Here is a 13,397-nt window from a genome sequence, read left to right as displayed (position 1 = left end):
CCAGCTCAGGGCCCACAGCATCGCCTCACTCCTGCAACCGCCAGCTTCCTGCAGCAGCAACACCAGGTAAGATACATTCATTACATAGTGGAATGTGTTGAGAACAATAAAACCTAAAAATGATCAATGTAAATCACAACTAATATCCCACGGAGGTCTGGAGTTGCAATGATGCTCAAAATCAAAGTGGAAAATGAAGTTACATGATGATCCAACTTCAGTGGAAACGCTTCAAGACAAGAAAATTATGCTCAGTAGTGTGTGTGGGCCTCCACATGCCTGTATGATCTCCCTACAACGCCTGGGCATGCTCCTGATGAGGCAGCGGATGGTATCCTGAGGGATTTCCTCACAGACCTGGACTAAAGCATCCGCCAACTCATGGACAGTCTGTGGTGCAACGTGACGTTGGTGGATGGTGCAAGACATGATGTCCCAGATGTGTTCAATCGGATTCAGGTCTGGGGAACGGGCGGGCCAATCCATAGCTTCAATGCCTTCATCTTGCAGGAACTGCTGACACACTCCAGCTACATGAGGTCTGGCATTGTCCTGCACTAGGAGGAACTCCGGGCCAACCGCACCAGCATATGGTCTCACAAGGGGTCTGAGGATCTCATCTCGGTATCTAATGGCAGTCGGGCGAGCACATAGAGGGCTGTGCGGCCCTCCAAAGAAATGCCACCCCACACCACTACTGACCCACTGCCATAACGGTCATGCTGAAGGATGTTACAGGCAGCAGATCGCTCTCCATGGCGTCTCCAGACTCTGTCACATCTGTCACATGTGCTCAGTGTGAACCTGCTTTCATCTGTGAAGAACACAGGGTGCCAGTGGCGAATTTGCCAATCCTGGTGTTCTGTGGCAAATGCCAAGCATCCTGCATGTTGTTGGGCTGTGAGCACAACCCCCATCTGTGGACGTCGGGCACTCAGACCATCCTCATGGAGTCGGTTTCTAACCGTTTGTGCAGACACATGCACATTTGTGGCCTGCTGGAGGTCATTTTGCAGGGCTCTGGCAGTGTTCCTCCTGTTCCTCGTTGCACAAAGGCTGAGGTAGCGGTCCTGCTGCTGGGTTGTTTCCCTCCTACGGCCCCCTCCACGTCTCCTGGTGTACTGACCTGTCTCCTGGTAGCGCCTCTGGACACTACCCTGACAGACACAGCAAACCTTCTTGCCACAGCTCGCATTGATGTGCCATCCTGGATGAGTTGCACTACCTAAGCCACTTGTGTGGGTTGTAGAGTCCGACTCATGCTACCACGAGTGTGAAAGCACAACCAACATTCAAAAGTGACCAAAACATCAGCCAGAAAGCATTGGCACTGACATGTGGTCTGTGGTCCCCACCTGCAGAACCTCTCCTTTATCGAGTGTGTCTTGATAATTGCCAATAATTTCCATCTGTTGTCTATTCCATTTGCACAACAGCATGTGAAATTGATTGTCAAACAGTGTTGTTTCCTAAGTGGACAGTTTGATTTCACAGAAGTTTGATGCACTTGGAGTTATATTCGGTTGTTTAAAGGGAACCTGTCACCCCGTTTTTTGAGATTGAGCTATAAATACTGTTAAATAGGGCCTGCGCTGTGTGTTCCTATAGTGTATGTAGTGTACCCCGATTCCCCATGTATGCTGAGAAATAACTTACCAAAGTCGCCGTTTTCGCCTGTCAATCAGGCTGGTCAGGTCGGGAGGGCGTGGTGACATCGCTGGTTCTTCCTCAGCTTTACGTTGGTGGCGTAGTGGCGTAGTGGTGAAGACACAGCGCGCGATCTGCGCTGTAATCCCTTGCATCGGTGGGGGCGGCCATCTTCCTGGGGCCGCGCGTGCGCAGATCGAGTGCTCTGCTGCACGGGGCTTCAGGAAAATGGCCGCGGGATGCCGCGCGTGCGCATTAGAGATCGCGGCGGCCATTTTCCCAAAGCCGAGTTTCCCTTTAAGTGTTGCCTTTATTTGTTTGAGCAGTGTATATGTGTGTGTGTGTGTTTTGAAGAATATTTTGTTTTAAAACTATGTGTAAATGACAGAACTGCTGCATGTAAATGCTCATGTTAAAATTGCATTGCATACGGATGTCATACTGATACATAGATGCGAGTAAATCACATTAAAAAAAGGATTACACATGGATGACCATACGGAAAACACTTGTGCGACTCTCGGCTGAGATAATCGGACCAATTTTGAACACGTTAAGTGTGACGGTGGCCTAAGGCTAAGTTTGCACTGGGCGTTTTTGCAGGGGTGGGTGGGAGGGGCTTTATGCTAATTTTTCAGCTGTTTTTTTTAGTCTATGTGCACATGTTCGGGAATTTTCGTGCTTTTTTTTGCTATAAAAATGCGAAAAAATGCACACATTAAGCATCCTATTTATTAGAATGCAATCTTCATTTTCCCAAAGCCGAGATGCAAACTCGGCTTTGGGAAAATGGCCGCCGCGATCTCTAATGCGCACGCGCGGCATCCCGCGGCCATTTTCCTGAAGCCCCGTGCAGCAGAGCACTCGATCTGCGCACGCGCGGCCCCAGGAAGATGGCCGCCCCCACCGATGCAAGGGATTACAGCGCAGATCGCGCGCTGTGTCTTCACCACTACACCACTACGCCACCAACGTAAAGCTGAGGAAGAACCACCGATGTCACCACGCCCTCCCGACCTGACCAGCCTGATTGACAGGCGAAAACGGCGACTTTGGTAAGTTATTTCTCAGCATACATAGGGAATCGGGGTACACTACATACACTATAGGAACACACAGCGCAGGCCCTATTTAACAGTATTTATAGCTCAATCTCAAAAAACGGGGTGACAGGTTCCCTTTAACGTTATGAAACAGACAAAAACAATGTAAAAGATCATTGCAAAAACTCAGTAAGATAGGATAAGCATGTATAGTTTATAGTAAAGCAATTAGGCAAATTATATGAGGATGTGAGGCTTGAGGGCAGTAGAGAGCGACCTAAAAACAGGGTTGAAAAGGACCTGGACCCCATACATTTCTGGCCAACTCCAGAAGTAGAGCTCACATAAGGAACTGTGCTGTTTGTGTACTGCAGAAGGCAAATGAACTATGGACCTAGGGAACTTGTGATTAGTAGAGACAATTACAAGATTACTGGCATCCAAAAGGGACTTATTTAAGTTCAGTGAGAGCCAAAGTGCTTAGGAGGAACCTCACTGAAGCTTTGAATTAGTGTAAAAAAGCGAGTTAGTGACCTGTGTGTCAAAAAAATTTAATAATTATTTACATGCCATTCAAATCCCCACAAAAGGTTATACGGTAACTACATACAAATTGCTAGTAGTTTACACAATCGGGTGTACAGTTATTTCCCAAAAATATTTCCACAGAATAAGCCAGCTTTAAAGGGAACCTGTTAGCAGGATTGTGCATAGTAACCTACATACAGTGTCAGGTTGGTGCCGTTATACTGAATAAAATTATACCTTGGTTGATGAAATCTGTCTTGTGGTTGTTTCTTAATCTTTATTTTCATTTGTTAATTAATGATATGGCTGAGCCCCGGGGAGGCCTGTGGGGGGTCTGCATGTGGTGCTCTGATTAGATATTAGATGTCACTGATCCCTCACCGACCCGCCCCATAGTTTGCATAGTGAATACCAGCACACACTGAATAAAAAAAAAAAAGCTTCTAAAGGCAGGTGACCGTGGTATACTCGCATGTTTATTGTGCACTTAATCCCTTTTGTTTATTTAATTGAGCGGGGAAAAAAAAAGTCAGTTTGAAAATGGCGCCCACCGTGCCTGCGCAGTAACAGCTATCGGTGTGTAAAGAGATCAGATAGCTGTTATTACCATCTTGCTGAAAAACAAAATAAAATTAAACATTTCCTCCTCCAAGGTGGCACCGCACCTGCCTGCAGAAGCGTTTTTTTTTTTTTCATTCAGAATGTGCTGGTATTCATTAGGCTAACCAGGGGGCAGGTGAGTGAGGTTAGATTCATTCACTTGGCTGTAGTTTGTTTTGGTTGCAGTTTTGTGTGCGATTCCTTGAGGGTATGTTCTCACGGTCGGTAAACTCTGCGGGTTGGACACTGTCTACATCCGCAGCGTCCAGATGTTACAGCATAGTGAAATCCCATGCCCACTATGCATGCACCAAGGCCTCCGGCTTACCTGCGGAGACAGACATGTGGCGCGTCTTTCCAGACCGCAGCATATCAATTTATGTAGCGAAGACACTCAGTCTCCGCTGCGTAAGTTACCCATAGACTTTCATTAGATGCGGTAAACACGCATTATCTTCCTAGTCACATGCGTATTAAGTGTGGGAACGCAGCTTACTACGCATGTGTACTAATTTAAATAATGGTGAATTTGTGACCCCAGATGCAAATTTGGTGCAGATTTCACCTGCGTCAAATCCTGAACAAACACGGAGCCATTCCTGATCGGGTGCACATAACCTTATTCCTTATGAAATTGCTACTCAAGCTATCCCAGGAGCTGCTAAGAACATTCAGGCTAAGCTGCCGTCGAAAAGGGGCGCCATTCCATTATCTTAGGGTGTCAATCTCCATGATCAGGCAGGGACAGACCAAGGTCAGAGACGGACTTCACTAGTCTGAATAGAGACCGGTCAGGTTCAGGCATTTGTTTCCCTGGTTTGTACGTTAACTGTGATCTGAATATCTGTTTTTGTTTAATGTAATAAACGGACCGTTAGCTAAATTCCCTGCCTATGCAGACAAATGCTGGTTCTTGTGACAAGGGGACCAGGAAGGTTCCCTTTAAACCCAGCTACATAGCAGTACACACAATATTATGCCAACAATAAAGGAGTGCCTGAAGAGTAACACGTTTTTAATGTTGATACAACAGTACTGGCTACATAGTAATGCTCAGACACAGATCAGGATTTCACTACATGAACTTCTGCCTGTATATAAGTATATTGTGGGATAGGACACTTAGACTCCCATGTACAAAACAAATGTCTGCCACTCAGTTTACTTTTTTTTCCATAATGGATAATTCAAATATGGAATAATTATTTAACGTACTTCCGGGAAAAAAAAAAAAAAAAAGTAAACGCATACCAGCCCTAATGCCGGGTTCACATTAGCATTTCTGTGCGCAGAGCATGATCCGCATACATCCGCATGAGTCATGCATACATATCTTTATCATGGTGTACGCAGGGACATGCTTTTGCATGTGGATGCGTCGTTTCGCGGTGTGCGGTGGTGTCCGGCGAATGCAACGTGTTGCATTTTTGAGGCGTCAAGTATTTCGCAATCTTCTGCATGCGAACAGTTGCGGATGAGTGCGTCCAAAAAAACACATTACTGTCTATGGGAACGCATTGGTACGCAAGGACATGCGTACGCATGCGTATTTTAGACTGCGCATGTCCAGAGAATGATGTCACCACATCCACCATGCACATAAAAAACGCAAGCGCATGCTAAAGCGCATTTAAATGCATGCACACGCAGTGTTTTTTTTTGGGTCATGTGCAAGATGAGCAGGCTTAGGCATGCTTGTGCGTTTGCGCATGCCAAAGGGTAGGGTAAGTTAATCTTTCCGGAGCATACAACAAATGAATGGTCACACTAAGTATTTGGTCAGTTTTTTTTTATCTAAATATGTTTGTAAGCCAAAACCAGGAGTGGAACAATCAGAGGAGAACTATAGTAGAAACATATGCACCACTTCTGTATTTATCACTCACTCCTGATTTTGGCTAACAAATACTGATGTAAAATACTGACCAAATACAGATAGCATGAGTGTAGCCTTAGAGCCAGCTACATAACAATTCTCAAAGTGCTGGGACAAAAGCATTGCCTAAATAATAATATATAATGCTCAGACAATAGTAAGCAACATGGTAGGCACATATCCAGTTAAGCACAAGTGAAACGTGCGTCGGGGTGGGAGGCGACGGTGTGCCACTTGCCATCCACACTATCAGGAGTACGGATTCAGGTAATATGTACCTTGCCATATCTTTCATCTTGCATTGTTAACTGGATATGTGCCTATTTAACACACACTCTCATGGAAAGTTGGGTGCCAGGATGTCTCTCTGTAATTGAGCACTACTGCTACTATAGCTGCTAACGTGGAACCTGGGCACATGAATCTGTGTGTAATTAAGCACAGGGCTGATGTGCAACCCGGTACATGAATTCATGTGTAATTGAACGGTATTTAGGCTGGAGACTTTAAGGTATGTTTCCACGGTCAGGATTGCATCAGGATTTGACGCAGGTAAAATCTGCACCTGAGGTCACCTGCGTTTTTACATGTGTTTTATTTATGCGGATTTGTGTGTGTTTTTCTAAGCTAAATAAAGATATACAACAAAAAAAAGAATTGTGATGTAATTTCTTGTCCAACCTCTTCTTTTACATACTCCATTGAATAATGTTTACACACACACAGATAGATAAATCTACAGATGGATACACACATACATACATACATACATCTATAGATGGATAGATGCGTAGATACAATAGATATGATAGATACGATAGATATAACTATAGATACGATGGATAGATCTATCTATAGCTATATCTATTGTATCTATTGATATATCCATCTATCGATATAGCCATCTATCGATATATCCTTCTATAGATACCTAGATAGATATATCTATAGATAGCTAGATATATCGATAGATACGATAGGCAGATACGATAGATATGATAAATAGATACAATAGACATGATAGATATATCTATATATAGATAATACCAAGCCTGATGTTTAGTAATAAACATAATAAAATTGTATTAAAGAGTTAGGCCGGGATCACACATGCGAGAAACTCGGACGAGTCTCACATCTTAATAACCGGCACTGCCGCCGGCATCGGGACCAGAGTGTGCGGCTGCATGTATTTCTATACAGCTGAACGCTCCGGTCCCAAGAGCCAGCGGCAATGCCGGGTATTGAGGCGAGAGACTCGTGCAAGTTTCTCTCAAGTGTGACCCCGCCTAAAAACGCAATGTTTAATAAAAAAAATGGCGTAGGCTCCCGCGCAATTTTCTGCACCAGAGAGGGAAAGCCAGCATCTGGGGACCGATGTTTGTAACCTGGGAAGGGGTTAATACCCATGGAGCTGCCCAGGCTTTGAATATCAGCCCGCAGCTGTATATTTAGCCTTTACTGGCTATTAAAATAGGGAGAACCCCTCAAAAAAATGACGTGGGGTCCCCCTATAATTTATAGCCAGAAAGGCTACGCAGACAGCTGCGGGCTGATATTCATAGCCTAGCAAGGGACCATGGATATTGGCATCCCCGGCTACAAATATCAGCTCCCAGCCGCCCCAGAAATGGCGCATCTGTTAGATGTGCCAATTCCAGCGCGTAGCCTCTTTTCCCACTGCCCTGTAGTGGTGGCATATGAGTTAATAAGGGGTCAATGTCAACTTTGCAAGGTGACATTAAAGGGAACCTGTCACCCCCAAAATCGAGGGTGAGCCAAGCCCACCAGCATCAGGGGCTTATCTACAGCATTCAGTAATGCTGTAGATAAGCCCTCGATGTATCCTAAAAGATAAGAAAAAGGTTACATTATACTCACCCAGGTGCAGTCCCGGTCCGATGGGTGTCGCAGTCTGGTCCGGCGCCTCCCATCTTCATCAGATGACGTCCTCTTCTGGTTTTCGCACTGCAGCTGTGGCGCAGGCGTATTTTTGTCTGCCCTGTTGAGGGCAGAGCAAAGAACTGCAGTGCGCAGGTGCCGGGCTTCTGACCTTTCCCGGCGCCTGCGCACTGCAGTACTTTGCTCTGCCCTCAACAGGGCAGACAAAGTACGCCTGCGCCGGAGCCGCAGTATGAAGACCAGAAGAGAACGTCATCCTATAAAGATGGGAGGCCTCGGACCAGACCGCAACGCCCACCGGATCGGACCGCCCACCCAGGTGAGTATAATCTAATCTCTTTTTCTCATCTTTTAACATACATCGGGGGCTTATCTACAGCATTACAGAATGCCGTAGATAAGCCCCTGATGCAGGTGGGCTTAGCACACCCTTGATTTTGGGGGTGACAGGTTCCCTTTAAACCGGCTTAGTAATGGAGAGGCGTCAGTAAGATACCTACCATTACTAATCCTATAGTTGGTAAAGGGTTAATAAAACACACACATGCAGAATAAAGTATTTAATGAAATAAAACCCCACACAGTTTTGACATTTTTATTGTAGACTCATTCTTGCGACCCCCTTGTTCTCCTAAAAAAAATTTAAAAAAATAAACCGACAGTATACTCCCTGTGTCCGACGTAGTCCATTTAATAACGAGTGTCCCACGACGAGTCCAGCTCTGCTACATCTGGATGCCTAACATCCAGACATAGCAGAGCTTGTAGATGACCGCCGGAGATAACTCTCCAACGAGCACCTACACTGCAGCGTTCTCACAATCAGCTGATCGTGAGAACCAGCCTAGTGAGCAGAGATAACCCCCGGTCACGTGCAAGGCAGTTCTCGCTGTAAGCTAAGTTATCGCGAGAACTGCAGTGGATGCGGACTTCCAGCGGTGGGACAGGTAGACCTTATTTTAAATTAGGAGACATGCATAGTAAGCTGCGTTTACTATACATGTGACTGCGTTTTACTACACATGTGATCATTAGATGCAGTAAAACCGCATGTAATGATTATCTATGGTAAATTTACGGTGCGGCGACGGAGTGTCGCCACATTGTAAACAGACATGCTGCATTCTGGAAAGACGCGCCGCATGTCCGTTTACGCTTGTCTGCCGCCTGCGTCTTTTAACGCATAGTGAAGACGGGATTTCATGAAATCCCCTCCACTATGCTTTAACATCTGGACGCTGCGTGTTTGACGCTGCGGCTCTACGCAGCGTCAAACACGCAGCGTTTCCTGACTGTGGAAACACACCCTTAATGTGCAATAGGGTACATGAAACTAACAAGCTTGTTGGGTAAGAATTGCTGCAGCTCTTCACTATAGCAACCAATACACCTCTGCACTAGCACTTCAGCTTTTGGAGCTATTTGCTACTGTATGGGCATCCTTGCATGCCTCAATATGTACCTTTTATGCTGTCATAGATACATGGTATTAGGACTGAAAACCCACCTCTTCAGGAAAGCTTACAGCTTACACTGATCCCACTGCCTCCTCACCACTACCGGAGCTACCGCCTCACTAACACCGGAGCTGCTGCAATCCCACAACCTACTGTCTCCTTCCCCCACCATCCTGTAGAATGCAAGCCCACAAGGGCAGGGTCCTCGCCCCTCTGCACCAGTCTGTCATTGTTAGTTTATAGATATCACTTACAGTAAGCAATTTGTATGTAACCCCTTCTCATGTAGCGCACCATGGAATCAATGGTGCTATATCAATAAATAAGACAAAATGATACAATACACTTTATTATTTATTGATCCCGAGGGAAATGATGGTATTACAGCTTTCCAAATATTACAACATTACAAACAGCATTACATAAAGTAATTCCTAAACACAGATCTTGCACGACTAACCACATTATGTAACAAACAAATTTGTGTAAATGCAGGTACCATAAATCTTAAATCTCTGATCATTGTCATTAGTGCACCAGCCATAGGTCAGTGTCATCTTTCACCCTTAGGAAATTGTTATATATCCCCATAGCAGTAGGCACAAATGATTTCCTGAATTTCTCCTTCTTGCACCTAAGTAGGATAAGACAGCCACTGAATGTGCTCTTCTGCTCTAAGAACAGCTCGTATAGTGGGTGTGTATTATTGTTCATTATAGCCCTACACTTCTTCTGAATCCTAACTTCCACTACCTCCTCAAGAGTCAAGATGGAGGCCAACAGCTGCGCTTGCCTTTTTGATAAGTTTGTTGAGCTTATTAGCATCAACCACTCGCACGCTACTACCACAGCAAATGATAGCAAAAAAGATGGCCACAACGGACTGGTAAAACATTTCAAGCATTTTACTGCACACATTGAACGACCTGAGCTTCCGTAGAAAGCACAGTCTGCTCATTACCTTCTCCATATGACACTTCCAATCGAGTTTGGAGTCAAGGTGAACCCCCAAAATATTTGTAGCTCTCAACAATCTCCACCTCTTGGCCAGTAATAGTGATCAGTAAGTAATCCTCCTTTTTCCTTCTATAACTCACCACCATCTCCTTGGTTTTCATCACGTTTAGTTCAAGACAGTCTGGCACCAATCCACAAAGTCAGAAACCACCCTTCTATATTCCTCCTCCCCCCCAGTCCCCCACCATGCCCCCTACAATCACTGAGTCATCTGAGAATTTTTGGAGGTGACAGATGAGATTTATACTGAAAGTCAGCTGTATACAGTTAGGGCCAGAAATATTTGGACAGTGACACAATTTTCGCAGTTGGGCTCTGCATGCCGCCACATTGGATTTGAAATGAAACCTCTACAACAGAATTCAAGTGCAGATTGTAACGTTTAATTTGAAGGGTTGAACAAAAATATCTGATAGAAAATGTAGGAATTGTACACATTTCTTTACAAACACTCCACATTTTAGGAGGTCAAAAGTAATTGGACAAATAAACATAACCCAAACAAAATGTTTTTATTTTCAATATTTTGTTGCAAATCCTTTGGAGGCAATCACTGCCTTAAGTCTGGAACCCATGGACATCACCAAACGCTGGGTTTCCTCCTTCTTAATGCTTTGCCAGGCCTTTACAGCCGCAGCCTTCAGGTCTTGCTTGTTTGTGGGTCTTTCCGTCTTAAGTCTGGATTTGAGCAAGTGAAATGCATGCTCAATTGGGTTTAGATCTGGAGATTGACTTGGCCATTGCAGAATGTTCCACTTTTTGGCACTCATGAACTCCTGGGTAGCTTTGGCTGTATGCTTGGGGTCATTGTCCATCTGTACTATGAAGCGCCGTCCAATCAGCTTTGCAGCATTTGGCTGAATCTGGGCTGAAAGTATATCCCGATACACTTCAGAATTCATCCGGCTACTCTTGTCTGCTCTTATGTCATCAATAAACACAAGTGACCCAGTGCCATTGAAAGCCATGCATGCCCATGCCATCACGTTGCCTCCACCATGTTTTACAGAGGATGTGGTGTGCCTTGGATCATGTGCCGTTCCCTTTCTTCTCCAAACTTTTTTCTTCCCATCATTCTGGTACAGGTTGATCTTTGTCTCATCTGTCCATAGAATACTTTTCCAGAACTGAGCTGGCTTCTTGAGGTGTTTTTCTGCAAATTTAACGCTGGCCTGTCTATTTTTGGTATTGATGAATGGTTTGCATCTAGATGTGAACCCTTTGTATTTACTGTCATGGAGTCTTCTCTTTACTGTTGACTTAGAGACAGATACACCTACTTCACTGAGAGTGTTCTGGACTTCAGTTGATGTTGTGAACGGGTTCTTCTTCACCAAATTAAGTATGCGGCGATCATCCACCACTGTTGTCATGCGTGGACGCCCAGGCCTTTTTGAGTTCCCAAGCTCACCAGTCAATTCCTTTTTTCTCAGAATGTACCCAACTGTTGATTTTGCTACTCCAAGAATGTCTGCTATCTCTCTGATGGATTTTTTCTTTTTTTTCAGCCTCAGGATGTTCTGCTTCACCTCAATTGAGAGTTCCTTTGACCGCATGTTGTCTGCTCACAGCAACAGCTTCCAAATGCAAAACCACATACCTGGAATCCACCCCTGACCTTTTAACTACTTCATTGATTACAGGTTAACGAGGGAGACGCCTTCAGAGTTAATTGCAGCCCTTAGAGTCCATTGTCCAATTACTTTTGGTCCCTTGAAAAAGAGGACGCTATGCATTACAGAGCTATGATTCCTAAACCCTTTCTCCGATTTGGATGTGGAAACTATCATATTGCAGCTGGGAGTGTGCACTTTCAGCCCATATTATATATATAATTGTATTTCTGAACATGTTTTTGTAAACAGCTAAAATAACAAAACTTGTGTCACTGTCCAAATATTTCTGGCCCTAACTGTACAATTTGAAGAGGAAGGGCAACAGCTCTGTACCCTGAGGGGCTCCAACACTGCTCCTTACACTGCCAGATACCACTGACAGACATTGAGCAATTGTGGAACTATCATCCTTAAGACCGGGTTCACACTTGCGTATGGGGTCTTTGCTCACGGCTGTGTAATTCCTCAGTGAAGCTCCGACCACTTCTGTACTTCTGCTGTTTAGGTCCGCCTACTTCTGCATGCAACAGTGTTTGGATTCCAATAATTTCATCATAGGGGCGGGGCGTGTCTGAAAATCTTACACCTAAACTCCAGCTGAACGTCCTGCAGGCCTGCCATGCTGCTTACAACCAGGCATTGCAGCAGTCCCGAAGCTACCATCCGCAGGCTGGATTTTACTAGCAGGTGAACATTTCTTTACCGACACAGCAACAATGCCAAGCACAGCATCAGTGGGCGAAGACGCCTGCACCGAACTATCCTCCACCGCTGAACATTACGGCTGTTCCCCCAGTTCACAGCTACACCACGCTCCAGAGTGCAGCACCCCTGCAGCATGCAGCAAACTCCAGAGTGAAGTACCCCTGCAACAAGCAGCATCCACCACGCTCCGGAGTGCAGCACCCCTGCAGCAAGCAGCATCCACCACGCTGCCGTGTGCATCACCCCTGCAGCATGCAGCATCCACCACCATGCTACAGAGGCCACCAATCCCACTCAGCCAACCAAGAATCGCAGAGATACCTACAAAAAACAGACTACCACTAGTGCCTCTGCACCGCACAGGAAAAAGATGACCCGGAGCCAAAAATGTTGGCCAAAAGTGGACCCACCACCTCCACCCTCACCTCCCAATGTGTCTATGTCTGTCACTACCCTCCCTTGGTTTTCTCCCTTCCAATTTGACAATCCATTCCCATGATTCAACTCCTAATGTGCCATCTACTCCCAATGTGTCCAGTCCCATCCAGGAGCCAATATTGCAATTTATTGCCCCTTCCCCTGTAGCCCCTTCTGTTGTGAATTCTGTGATCAAGCTCCCTCCTGTTGTCACGAGTGGTACTGCGGCTTCTGAGTTTCCTTCCTCAGGTGATGAGGTTAAGTCGTTAGGTGCTGCTCTATTTAACTCCACCTAGTGCTTTGATCCTGGCCTCCAGTCAATGTTCTAGTATTGGTCTTGCTTCCTCCTGGATCGTTCCTGTGGCCTGTCTGCTCAGCATAAGCTAAGTTCTGCTTGTGTTACTTTTGTTGCTATATTTTCTGTCCAGCTTGCTTTTTTGGTTTTGCTTGCTTGCTGGAAGCTCTGAGACGCAGAGGGAGCACCTAGGTACCGTTAGTCGGTGCAGAGGGTCTTTTTGCCCATCTGCGTGGTTGTTTGTAGGTTTTTGTGTTGACCGCAAAGCTATCTTTCCTATCCTCGGTCTATTCA

This window comes from Ranitomeya imitator, chromosome 4, assembly GCF_032444005.1.
Source record: "Ranitomeya imitator isolate aRanImi1 chromosome 4, aRanImi1.pri, whole genome shotgun sequence".
NCBI lineage: Eukaryota > Metazoa > Chordata > Amphibia > Anura > Dendrobatidae > Ranitomeya > Ranitomeya imitator.
Note: the sequence above shows the minus strand (reverse complement) of the source record.